The following is a 14,558-nucleotide window of genomic DNA, read 5'->3' on the forward strand; positions in this document are numbered from 1 at the left end:
TATTATACAAATAATCTATCGAAAATAAACAATTCACAGACTTCCATTTGAGAACAACTATCTAAATTCTTTTGCTGAAATTGTGGTAATTGTGGTTTGATAAATAGGTGTGACACAGACAGACTAACACACAAAGGGAGTGGGAGCCAAGGTTTAATATCACAACTCACAACATACAAAAGCCAAAAAAACAATTTGTTATCTTTTGATTCAAAATTTGATCCAAAAAATAACAATATAAAGGAATTCAACTACCCAAATATCATCACAGGTGACTTTATCCTTTGAATCAATTTGTTATCTTATTTCATCAAAACTCACAACATATCTCTTATTTCATCACTGGTGACTCTATCCTTTGAATCAATTTGTTATCTTTTAATTCAAAATTTGATAGAAAAATAATAGAAAGATTGAGGTCAACTCTCTATGTTTGTCGTCAAAGTCAATCATAAGATTGCCACATATTGGTTTTCAGCATTCTTTTCTATGCACTGTGCTTAGTTGAAATCATAACCAAAGCTGAAAAAATCTAACTTGATGATTAAACATGGCAAACAGAAATATGAAACAATGAATAAAGCTAAGGTATATGCTCATGTCCCAAAGCATCTCAAACCTTAACCCCTTGTTTTGTCCTGAAACAAGAAACTTAGGAGCATAAAATCAATTATTAAATTCCAACTAGGCATCAGACCAAAAAATAACAATATATAGGAATTCAACTACCCAAATATTACTTGCGCAAAAGAACAACTACCCTAAAATATTACTTCAAAAAATAAGTTAAAAAGTAAAACAGCTAAAACAATGGTGGTGACTAGCTAAGCTTTTTTTAGTGATATATGATGTGGTGTAGTACGCAATAATTTTTTATGACTAGAGGTTTTCACAGCTAATTCATATACCATACTTGTCTTTCTTCTATCTCAACTATATTTTCTTTGGTTTTTTGTTTAAAATATCATTTGTTTTGGCTAAATAGAAATTTCACAAAAAAAGAAAAAGAAAAAAAAAGGCAGCAAGACATTCTGCAAAGCCCATTTACAACACTAGCGAGCCAACAAATTACATTAAGATTTGCCATTGCAGTAAAAGCATGAGGAAGGTTCAGTAATTGAGTTTAGTTGGCCTAAGGTTCATAAATTCTATTTAGGCTGAGCTGAGCTCGAGATATTATCTTTGCACACTTGGACAAGAGAACTTATTCAATAAACCAAAGGATCAAACCAATAATATTTATTCTACCAAATTGTAGAATGTCATATATATGTTTAAATTAATTGAGTCACATCCTAATAACAGTGGCACCATTTAAAAAATAAATAAATAAATTCACAATGGCATCCACCATCACCACCACCTTCGCGGGCAATGCCACCACCACAGACTCTGTTGAAGGGACTCAAGGACTATGGCCATGAAGATACTTTTGCTCTGTGTGATGAGCTCTCCCCTGACAAACATGGCCTTCTCATCAAAGAAATCGAGATCATTTTTTACCCTTCCTCCCTCTAAAAAAAACAAGTGGGATTAAATGAATGTTTAATGCCTAAATGAGTAGTTGCGGTTTCTTTTGCTTTTTCTCTTGCGAAAAAATGTTGGAAAACAAAAATAAAGTTAGTGATTTAGAAATTGTGATTCAGCGAAGGGATAAATGCTAGCAATATTTATCCCTTCCCTGAATCTTGATAACCTCAGTTCAGTCACCCTCTAAAACTACCTTCTCAGCCCATCTTGTAGACTGAATTGAATTAGCAGCCAAGGCCTCTACAATTGGTATTACTTGGGGGAGACGGATCTGCTCTGTCATAGACGTCATTTCCTGGGCTTGTGTGTTACGGAACATCGAAGATAGCTCCAAAAAATTTAGCTTTGTAGTTAACCAAAGGAGGGTTACTTTCATCTTGACATATTTGCTAGGAAAGTTAAAAGTTATATGTAACATACGTAAATGGTATCTAGATTCAAGACTATGTGTCCATTTCACCATTTGAGAACAGTTTATTTAACTAAAATTGAATACTTTTGGTTAAAAGTACTGGAGATAAAGGTAAAAGTTAGGTAAATAATACAGTAAAACACATAAATAGTACCAAAAAGTGCGCAATGAAACACATAAATAGTAACAAAAATAAGCTGAAATTGCAAATAAACTGAAATTTTCAGATTGTCCCAAATGAACACTATATATAGTTCATGTAGGCCCAAGAAACTTTCTTGGAAGCCATAGATGGTACAACATAAGGTGCAAGCATCCCTGGACATATTTTATATACCATACAAAATTTGGCTAACGTAGGACCAAATTTTTTTTTTTTTTTCTTTCTTTCATTTTTTTTAGGAGGAAAAAAGGGGCTTGTAGAGGTGTGCTGATCGTCAACCCCCACCCCTCCCCCCACCGAATTTTCTTAAACCTGGTTATGAAGTGCATGAGACCACCAACGTAATAATCGGACTTGCCACTACTCCAACTTACAACTTCCAAAATTATATGGGTGATGGATTATAACCAAGAGTGGCTCCATGTTATGTTTAGGTTCAAATGAATACCCTAACCTTAAAAAAAAAATTATATTATCTTTTTTGAAATATTTTTTTATCATAAATAAAAAATTTAACACCCTACAGTACAGTTACAAAGAACAATAAGGGTAAACATAGTTTCAAAAATCAATAAGTTGAGTAACAAAAAAATTCCTAGTGCAAAAATTCTTATCTATTTTAGCATAAAAACCTAATTTTTCTATTATACAATACTAATTTTTTTTTTTCAAATCCATATCAAATCTATTTTACACTATATATTATACAAATATTATTTCTTTATCAATTGTTTACTACTCTCTCAAATCATCTCTCTCTATATACTTAATTACTTATAACTTCCACACACACACGCAAAAAGTACACGTATAACTTAACTAAGCCTTAGTCCCTACTAAGCTACATGGATCATTTTAAGCCACTTGAACCTATCTAGGGCCATGTCCACTCTTCAATTAACTCAATTTAATTTTTTTTTTAAATGATTCTAATATTCAAGGCTTTAACCGCAATATACAATCATAGTCTTTTGAATTCTTAAGGAATCGCATCTATAGAATCAATCAATCATCAATCTATATATATATATATATATATAGAGAGAGAGATAATCAATCAATCATCAATCAATATATATATATATATATATATATATAGAGAGAGAGAGAGAGAGAGAGAGACCTCATGCACTACATGCGGAAGTGTATAAGGTCCTATCATGTGGCGCTTTAATTTTGTGTTTAGCCTTTTTTTACCTTTTCCATTAAGATTTTTTAACTGTTATCCAAAAGATCACATTAATTTATTTTTACTATTATATAAAAGATGGCTTATTATTGACATCTAGACCAAATATTATGAAAAGTCCAAACTCACTTATTACCTTACATATTATGATCTAGCCTAATTTATAATAAATATTATATAACTGAAACTTTAACTTTTCGTTGGCTTTACGAGAGCTTGCCACATAAACTTTAAAAGGCTCACAATTTTCCACATCATCGTTAATTTTCTAATTTTTTTTCTTTTATTTTTTTAACCTGGTAATTACTTCTCCTCTCGATTAGTTTATCGATAGTTCCCCTACCTCCAGTCTTCCCCCCGCGTCTCTTACTTCTCTATTTTCATTCAAAACCAATATCCTCTATGAAGACAAGCCAACGGCGTCATCATGAATCGGCATCATTTGTTCAAACCAACTGAGGTCGCTATAGGAAGAAGACAAGGGTGTCATCATCAACATCACTTCACTCGAACCAGTCCAACGGCGGCAAATTCAACTTCCTGAAATCACTACTCAATGACAAGATTTTTGTCGCAACCTCAGGTACCGCGTCGAGACCAACAGTCTCTAGGTGGGTAAAAGAGTTGAGAAATTGCCCTCACCAGGTGCATTTTAATTATTCTTTGGGTTCGATCAAAACCCAACCACAAGTATATTTAAGAGAATCATGAACATCATCTAACAGATTCACCTATTTTCTCTCTCTTTCTCTCTGTAATTCTCCCACTTGATTGCTCATGTAATGTTTGATAAAAATGAATAAAAACTTATATCTTTTGTAAAGATAGGCCAACCCCATCACCTTAGTGTTCAATAAAATGTCTGGTTGAAATTGGAATTAGTAAAGATTAAAAGACTGGTAAAATTTTTATGTTGTTATCCTCTATTTTTGTTTGGATTATTTATTGTTTATTTTCATGCCTATACAACATAAGATTTGTTTTGCTGATATAATTTGATGATTTTGCTGAGTACGCCCCCTTGCCCTTTTAAATGAAGTAGGATGGCATCAATTTCTTCTATTGTTTTCAATATTGATTTTGATAATTATGAGAATTTGATGAATGCTATTGATGATTTTTGTTGATTATTCCCACTTATGTCAGGTCTGTCCTCCATTATAAAGTGGACTTCAATGATGCTATTTTTCAAGAAATTCAAGCAGCTAGTTTGAAGTAGTAATACGAAATGATAAGGGAGAGGTCATCATGGCAGCAATGATGCGGAGAATAAAGTTACCTTCATCAGTATTGCCCGTGCTCATAGGTCACTCGAAAGTTACTATCTTCTTTTCATTATTTCATTTCTTGATCTTTGATTAGTCCCAAAACAATTCCTATTTTCTCTTTGGGATAAACCCCAAATAGAATGAAAAAAATGTGTCACAACTAGCCACAAATCCCATTTCCCAACATGGGTCACTCTATTATTGCAAGAAAGCCACTGTGATTCACATAGAACCCAATGAAAATACACAAGCTTTAACGAAAACCCATTTGAAATCACAAAAAAAACAAAGCAAACCGATGTCAAAAAAATTCCTCAAACAGACATAAAAAGTGTAGAATAAGACCGCAGAATCAAAATCTAAACTTAGCCCACATAAAATTTACACCAAAACAAACAAAACCCAATAGTAAAAAGAAAGTGAGAGATTTGACTGACCTCTTTGGAGGCAAGCTCGGAAGCATAGGGAAGAACAAAGTTGACGGTGAGCTTGGTGGGGATGGAAGATGGAGTAGCTGTGCAAAGAGAACAGAGATGAAGAAGAGTGCTCGTGTGCTGGTGAGGAGGATCGGTGGTAGAGAGGGGTGGGTTGAAGGTGAGGGTTTGGGAGTCAAAGGGAGAGAGTGAGAGAAAAGGTGAGAGATCAGGTGAGATCAGAGAGTGGTTTAGGTTTTTTTTTTTTTTTCTTTTATTTATAACAAACCTTGAGCTGCGTTTTATTAAACGCAACTCCAAACATGTTTAAGTTTGCGTTTAATCAAACGCAGCTCTATAAGTGTTGAAGCTGCGTTTATTAAACGCAGCTTTGGGATATATTAAAAAATAAAAAATAAATAAATCCTTAGATGGGTCTAGAGCTGCGTTTTTAAAAACGTAGCTTCAGTCCTACCAAGCTAAACGTAGCCTGAACACCACAAAACGCAGCTTCAGACTCAGTCTATAGTCGCATTTATTAAAAGCAGCTATAAGTCCAGTACTGGAGCTGCGTTTTTGAAAAACGCAGCTCAAACAGTACCCTGAAGCTGCATTTTTTGAAAAAACACAGCTCCAAAACGCAGCCCTGTCGCGCGTTTTTTGTAGTGAGTGGAATGCGTGGAAGCACTGCTGCAAGAAGAGCAATCATGATCATTACGGAATTGGGGATGGGTAGAGCAGTGTTCAAAGGTGACTCGGCTGTTATCAAAAAAGTTATATCCGAACCATAGCCTAACCAAAATAGCTATGGATATGTTATCCGAGAGACAACAGTCTTAGCAGAAACAATGGGTTAGCATCATTTTAGTCATGTTAAATGCCAAGGAAATGTTGTGGCCCATGAGCTGGCTCTTGATTTAATTATATGGATGAAGGACCTTCCATCATAGTATTACTATGTACTGATGTTTGGTTTGATTACTAAATGAAATTAATTCAGGACATTCATTGTTCTCACATGTCCCAACCAGGCAAAGCATAAGTTTCAATTGCTCTAACTTTTGCTAATTTGTAGTTAATCATGCTTCCCCCCCCCCCTTCCCCCCCCCCCCCCCCTTTTTCTTTTTCAATTTCCGAACATTAGAAAACTTTCTATGCAATTTGGATTTTTTTAGATGAAATTTTCAATTTAGGACCATTAAGTATTTAGGTTTTGCAATGTGAGCCAACAAGTACAACTCCTAAACCATGGCAATGACAGCCACCTATTTCTCCTCATCTCAAAGTGAATATGGCACTAGCCTTTTTCAAAACCACCAATTCTGCAAGTTTAGTCATTTTTGTTAGAGATAGTTATAGTTCTCTTATTGAATTTTTATTGCATTTAGCATTATTTTTATAATATTTTAGTTAGTTGTCTAGCTTACAAAACCATTCAGTAAACTACCATATTGAGTGTTTAAAACTCGAGTTCGAACATAGAACTCGAGTTTTTAAGTCTCGATTTGCAAGTGGTGGCATCTGATGTGGAAAAAAATCCACGTGGAACTCAAGTTTTTAAGACTTGAGTTCCACCATTTTATTTCCCACCATCTATTCTTCTTCTTCTTCCTCTTCTCCACCCAGTGTCTGTTCTTCTCCAACCAGATCGTCCACCCGACGTCTGTTCTTCTCCAACAAAATCGTCTTCCTCTATTCTTCTTCAAAGATGCAGATCTGAAGACCAAATCGTCCACTCAGCGTCTGTTCTTTTCCAACCAAATCGTCTTCCTCTGCTCTTCTTTGGAGCTCCAGATCATTTTCCTCTTCCTCTGTTCTTCTTTGGATGTGCAAATCGTCTTCTTCCTCTGTTCTTTTTCATATCTAGTTCTTTTGCTTCTAGTTTTATGGAACTCGAGTCTAAGAAACTCGAGTTCCACGTGGATAAATTGTTCCACCTCAGTAGTCTGAACTCAAGTCTTTGGGGCTTGAGTTTGTCACTGAACTCGAGCTTCATAGACTCAAGATGCTAGTTTCCTAAATGGTTTTATATCTGTGCTTACTAACAAAATAGTCTCTAAAAATTATGCTAGATGTCAAATATCCCCTCTCTTATTACAATCCATACTGAATTAATTCCTTGCCAAGGAGACCAACTGTGGATGGCTATGGGCTGCCACAATCTGTTGAGAGCACTACACTTCTATCGTGAACTGGGGGAGTTTGCTAACTCATAGTTGTTAGCATTAATTCACTTGGAGGAACCATGCTTGAAGGAGATTTCGGAGGTATTAGAACAAATTCACGGTTTTGTGTATTAGGTAGGACATATATCATATAAGAGAATTTCTAAACAGTGTAATACGTTAGCCTATGCTCTGGCTAATCATGCGAAGGAGTTAAGGGAACTCTCAACTTGGATTAAGTGATATCCGTCTTTACTCCTTTTTATTGTACACTTGGATTCTTTTCAATAAAATTCTATCGCTTTTGATTTTTTTTTTTTTTAAATCTATTTAGGTTTGATCGATTTTATGATGATAAAGTAATAAACAAAGCTAAACCGATCTTTGTTTGTAATATTTAATAACCAAAATTATATTCTCTTATTTCAATAAATATTCCTTAAAAAAAACTATATATATATATATATATATACATATATAGATATATATATATTAAAACATATAAAATCATCCTATATATATAAATGTTTATATTTATATTCTTTATATTATATATAGAATTTGACTTTCAGTTATAACAATTGTCTTATGCATCAAATATATCTCACAATGTGTGGATCTTATAGGAGAGAGAAGATGCATATATCTTATGAATTAGACAAGATATGGTTATTTTCTTTTTTATAAATTCTTCAATTTGAATTTTATTTATTGATTAAATATGTATCAATATATATTTTATTTTTGGAACTTTTCTGTGCATCGCATAAGTTAACGACTAGTAATACGAAAGCCAAAACCCTGACCCACTTACAAACTCTCTTTCTGCTCCCCACGTGTAGATGAAACGAAGCCAAAACCTTCACTGACTTCCCGACAGACTACACACTCTTCAGCTTCTTTGAAAACAAAGGTTTGCACTCCAAATTCAGACCCTTCAAACTACACACACTCTTTAGCTTCTTTGAAAACCTTCATACTACACACTCTTCAACTTCTTCCTACCATTCTTCCCTACAACTCAAACACCACACATCATAAAAAGCTCTAGCCCATCTTTAATAGCTTATTTTAACGATGAGGATTAGTTTTTTTTTTTTTTTTAATACCAGTGTCAACGCCCAGCCCTGATCGGCTAGAGGAAAGACCGCCGCTGCCGTGCCTTCTTTAAGCCACCCGCCGTGGCGACAACTCCCACGCGTGCGGGGCCCTGTTGGAGGCCCCTCTCGATGATGTGTGTGTGTGTGTGTGTGTGTGTGTGTGTGTGTGTGTGTGTGTGTTTGCGCAGAGTTTCGAGTGCTCTCTCTCTCGGTGGAGGAAGGTAGGTCTACCTTTGGCATTATGGCAAGAAGCTGGACCAATTTTTAGGTGATTACCAAAGGTGAGTGGAGTCAGCACCAATCATTGGGTTTTTCTAAGATTTGATTAGTCACCTATTTTTAGTTGATTTTATTACCAATCTTAGGCTAAGAAAAATGACATTTTTACTAATCTAATGTGGCTGAAAAAAAATCTTGATTCTTAGGTCCGAAAGTTTGGTTACGTGTGGGGAAGGTGTTAGGCACCCCACAACGCCTGTCCAATGACAGTCCTTTATTTTGATAAAATCTTAATTTTCGGAGATTGGCAGTAACATGATTTCGACATTGGCTATCAGGGCTTTGTATGCATGGGGGCTTTGAGGTTTGGCTTTTGAAAGGGCATGGTCCCAATCTATGCTTTCTTATGGCATCCGAGCCGAGTACTAGATTTCCACGATGAAAATTTGGTGACGTGTCACCTTACTTTTGCATCGAAAATTAGGCATCGCTTTGCCTTAGGTGACATGGACTATGTAACACCCGCCTCACTTAAATTGAATTTAATTACTTCTAGAGTGGAATTAATGAATTATTTAATTTATTTTGAAGGTGATATTATTTTTTATTATGGTCACTACAAAGAAAATAAATAAAAGAAGATGCAACGTGAGAGTTATTTTGTGGATTATTCATATTTAATTTTTAGTCTCCTTATTGTTTAAGGAAAAGGATAAGAGACTAAAACCTATTTGGATTAGGAGTTTAAGTGTTATTGGAATTCTTAGAGTTCTAGCCCATATAAGCAACCTTAATATAAGTTTAGTAGGAATTAAAGTCTTGGGAAGCTTATTTTAAGTTTTTAGTGGGTTTTAAATTTCAGCCCAAGTGGAATCTGTTTTGTTAGGTTCTAAAGGTTTAGGAATTTATGTATTTAAAACTCTAATTTGTAATATTGGCAAACCATGATCAAAACAATATGTTTAGTCTTCTTAAAGTGTGCTCAAAGTTGATTAATTATTGTAAAGTTGGAATCGAGGGACTGTAGATGCATTGGGGCATTTCGGTTTGGTTCGATCGATCGAAGAATAGATTCGATCGATCGAAAGTCGACCAGATTGCGTTTTCTGCAGTTTTTCCAACTCGGCCCTAACTCATTAAACGTTTAGAGTTTTATGTTTTTTCCCTAGGTATATAAGGTAAAACCCTAGCCACGTTTTTAGAGTTGCTCCAGTTGTATTGTTGCTCATACATTACTGTTTTGTGTAAATCTCTTGTGAGATCTAGAGGAGCTTTCCTTTACACAAAGCTTAGGGTTTTCAAGATTAAGATTACTTCAACATCTTGATGATCAACTTGGTTGCTACCATTGAAGCTTAAAGAATATCAAGCATGGGTGCTTGTAACTGATTGAAGAATTTAAGAAAGAAAAAGTCCGTAGATTCGAAGCTTACACGAGGTCGTGTCAGTAAGTTCTACTGGTAGGTAGCATTAGGAAGTCGAGCGGGGAGCTTGTAAGTCCTTTTGTATGAACTTCGATTCTTTCATAGTGAATTCTGGTTTGCCTTGAGGATCGGTGGGTAAAATCCTCCCCAGGTTTTTTACCGGTTTGGTTTTCCTGGGTGATCATATCTTGCGTTATTTACTTTTCCGCTATTTTATATTCTTGATATGATTGTTTGATTGTTTTAACCTAGAATTGCTTAATTTGACTAAGTAACAACTTGGCTAATTAACTAGGCTACTCAATCTGGTTGTGTGTTAAGGGGTCTAAAATTTCCATCATGTTTTAACGTGTAAGTAAGTTAGGGTTTTCCTGTGGAAAGACATAGAGAGAAAGACTGAAATAGTACAAGAAACAAATCCTGCATCAGTGTGGCGTGGTGGTCAGGTATATCTCTCTCTCAAACCCTCATGGAAATAAACTGCGTTGCTAGAGTAGTTTAATAGATTTGCTGTAATGTCCTATATGAATGCTTGAACTAGGCGAAAAGCTCTTGAGTGATAGTTGCTAGAGTTTACGCATGGTAGTGGGGCTGAACTTTGAAATCTTGTAATCTATATCGTGGTCAATTTCTAAACTTTTATCAAATTATAGAATACTAAGTCCTACGGTTTGAGATTTTATGGATGCTATATATTTATTTTGGGTTAATATAATCTACAAGCATGTGATTTATTTGGAAGCCAACTTGTACTGGGAGAATTAAATAACATAGAGATTCACATATTCGGCTCATTAGAATTGTTTACTAGGTATTGATTTTGGAGTACTTGATAAAGCAATTGAGTACTAGATAGCTATAGTTTCAGAATAAGTAGTGAGATATGAAATTTAAGAGTGAAATTTATATTTTGTTGCTGCCTTAGTGTATCCAATCTTATTGAGTTGTCTTGTGCTTATTTTAGGTTCTAGTTGATACTGTTTCAAACAATTGAGGTGAAGCTTTGTTTAACAACTAGAGGTAGGTGGACTTCAGAACATGACGTCTCTCAAGACGTGTATATTTATATATATTTTTGGTAAAAATATATTTATATATATACTTATATATATACATATAATTGCAAAAGTGAAGTTTCCAAAAACTTATACCATTGTCAATGCTATTACATACCTAAATTTTATTATTTCTTGTATATTATTATGAAACTGTATATGTCAAGAATGTTTTCAAACAGTCAGTTAGACAGTCTGCAACCTTTGCCAACACAGGGTTAAGTGTTGGCCTTCGGCCGATGTAGTGTTATTGTGGTGTGGTACAGTGTTATCGTTTGCTCTTCAGAGCTAGTGTTGCCTCTTTGAGGTTAGTGTTATTGTTCCCCATGGGAATCACCCACCGAGTGTTTAGTAGCTTATGTCTTTGTCTGACTAATGTTTTCCATATCGAACTATTGTTTTTTTGTTACTGATCTTTATAAGTGGAAAAAGATTGTTTATTGTCATAATATATTGTTTCTACCTATTTGGTGTATTTTGGATAATTAAAGTGGTTATTATTTTATTTAATGATTACAGCGTTATAGTTAAATGTTCTATTCTTGACAGTTTTATAGAATATATTGTATTACTGTTAAAACTATTTGTAAATGTTTTGTAAGGATTATATTTTGTCAATGATATTAATGTTTTGTTTTGAAAGACATCCTCATGTTATGTAGTCTCTTATTGGGCTTCTAGCTCACCCCCCCCCCCCTTCGTTTTCCACCCTTTCAGATTAGAGCAGTGGTATGTCTTTTGGTGGTAGATCAGTGGAGCCTTAGATTAATGACTTCCTTTGGAGCTATGTTAGTTGGTGAACTATTTTAATATTTTTTTTGGATAGTGAGTTTGACATTTGTGAAACTATTTGAGATTGTATTCAGAGACTTTGTTGTTAAAGTTTTTGTTTTTATGGATCTTAAGGGAAAGATTTTTGATGGGTTGAAGTTTATTTGTGGATATTTAATTACGCTCTGTTCCATTATATTATTGTTGATTATTTCTAAGACATGTTGTGCATCTAAATCCTCTCTTTGGGTTTGGGGTGCTACAGACTATGACGATCATACTGAAATGGGGCAGCATGTATATATATACATACATCATGCACAATGCAAGTACACAAAGCAAGAAAGTAAATGCCTATATCCCTAGAGCATGGCCTAAAATATAGGTGCAAGTAAGTAAACAAGGGTCACCATACTCTAAAGATGAGGACAAATGGTACATGGCATGATATACCTAATACAACCCAACTAAGAGAGACAAGGAGGAGGAAGGAAGGGGTTTAAAAGAGTACAAAACCAAAGGGAAAGGCTAAACTCCTAAACCTACTGAACACAACCGCTTGGCTTATCTACATGCTTGCATCGGCGCCCTTTTTGCTTGCGCCTGGAAGACCATGCCCTAGCTCCATGCGCCCTAGCTTCATATGTGTGTATGCAAAGGCAAAGACAAGAAACCAACAAACAAGCAATGGAAGGAAAAAATGCAAAGAGTATATGAAAGAGGCATAAAACAGATGAGTGTGATAGAGATGGCAAGCATAGCAGGAAAGCAAGCAAACAAGCGAAAAAGCATACAGCAAGAAAACGAACAAAAGGTGGTGTCCACGAGGGACAAATGTAGGTTTGGATCGAATGTCCATAACTTCATTGTGTTGAAGCATGGACGAGATACTAACAAACAAGACTCATGCATGAACATGTAAGAAAGCATGTAAAGATGCATATAAAACCAACGGGTGGCACAAATAGGCATGGCAAGCATATCATCGCACTGAGCAAAAAAGGGGAAAGGTATCCACGAAGCAACCAGCATCATGGCAATGTCTCCTAAGTGGTTACACCCAAACAAGGTCTCATGGGCGTCAAGTGTAACCACACAACAACAAACTTGCTAAGGGTGTCAAGCATGACAAAGCCTAGAACAAAAGAGGCTAACACAAGCATAAAGCATAGAAGCAAGCAAACACAGACATCCAATATAGGTGATCCAAACCCTTTGATATGGGCCAAGGTGTATGGATGATGACGAAGACCATAGGGTCTAGATTAAGTCCGAACCAATAGGCCAAAACACAAGAAAGAAAGATAAAGCGACAAAAGGGCTACAATAGCACATGGCATGATAAACATAGCCTAGGCTTAGGCACACAAACATGGCATGGAGTACATAAACACATAGGAGATAGCATAAAGCATGTAGAGAACATAGATCCAAGCACATAGGGATGTGAAAGCATAGATCTAGACATATAGGCATAGAAACATACGTGTAAACATGCAGAAACTTAGCACATAAATATGGAAGAAAATGAATCCAAGCATACAAACATGTGAAGACTCGGATATAGACGTAAGAGCATAGAATGTGCATACAAACATGTAGATCTAAGCAAGACATAACCATAGACATGATGTCAAGCATGTGAGCATGTAACCCTAACATCAACATAGAGCAAAAAGAGGAACAAAATATAGAAAAACATGGCATAAAACCCAAAGCATGTGGATCTAAACATACGAGCATGTAAAAATGTAGATTTAATAATAGAACATGGCATAAAGCATAAAAGCAAAGAGATTTAAGCTAGAAACATGAGTAAAGCAAGAAACATGCTAGAGAAAGTAATAAATCATGTTATTCAAGTAAAAAAAAATGTTAAGGACATATTTTATGTAGTTGGCTAATCCTTTGACAAAACGCATTTTACTTGTATTTGGATAGATCTAAGATGCGTTTAATACTTCAAGAAACATGTTGTTCAAGTCTAGTATTAAAGCCATGAAGATTGGACCAAAAAACAAGTGAAGAAAAGGTGTTCAATAAAGTTGGACAGATAGCTCGACACCTGTGGACAGATAGCTCGACAGCTTCTCAACACCTCTCGACAGCTAGCTATCTATCGAGCTTCTTAAGCTTTTTCCTTATCGCAATCTCAACACCTCCTAGACACCTGGTGGATCGATCGAGAAAGTTTTTGTCTCCTCGACACCTTCTCGATACCTGCTCGACACCTGCTATCTGTCGAGATTACGGAAATTCAGATTTCTATTTTTGGACCAAGCTTATGTATTTGAGTAAGGTTTCTTTTCTCACAACCCTAGACCTATATAAGGCTTATTTTAGAGGACGTCACATAAGAGAATACAAGGAGAACATATGCAAAAGGTGACCGATTGCTTATTCTCTCTGAAAGAAGCTACTGCGTCTTTGCGCCTTAGGGTTTTGTAACAAAGTGCTTCTTGATCTTCATTGTTGATAAAGTGAAGAACTTTGCAGCCAACATTCTTCTTCCTTAAGTTAGTGAGTAAGTCACATATTGGGATCTGTGTAACATCAAAGGATGGCATTCATATATTGAAGAGTTCAGAGGTCCTAAAGTGGTAGAAGGTTTCTGCTGTGAGTTCATTTACGGAAATTGTAGAGTCTAGGGACAAAATTTTTGTACTAGATCTGAAACTTCTCTTTACTATAGTGGATTGCTTTTCGAGAAGGTTTCCCCCCAGGTTTTTTACTGTGAAACTGGTTGGTTTCATTGGTTTTCTTAGGTCATCATATCTTGTCTTATTTATTTTTTAGCTGCATGATTTTGACATGATATTGATGTTTTTTTGTTATTAACAAGGTTTATT

Source organism: Quercus suber, unplaced genomic scaffold, assembly GCF_002906115.3.
Source record: "Quercus suber isolate HL8 unplaced genomic scaffold, Cork oak 2.0 scaffold_800, whole genome shotgun sequence".
NCBI lineage: Eukaryota > Viridiplantae > Streptophyta > Magnoliopsida > Fagales > Fagaceae > Quercus > Quercus suber.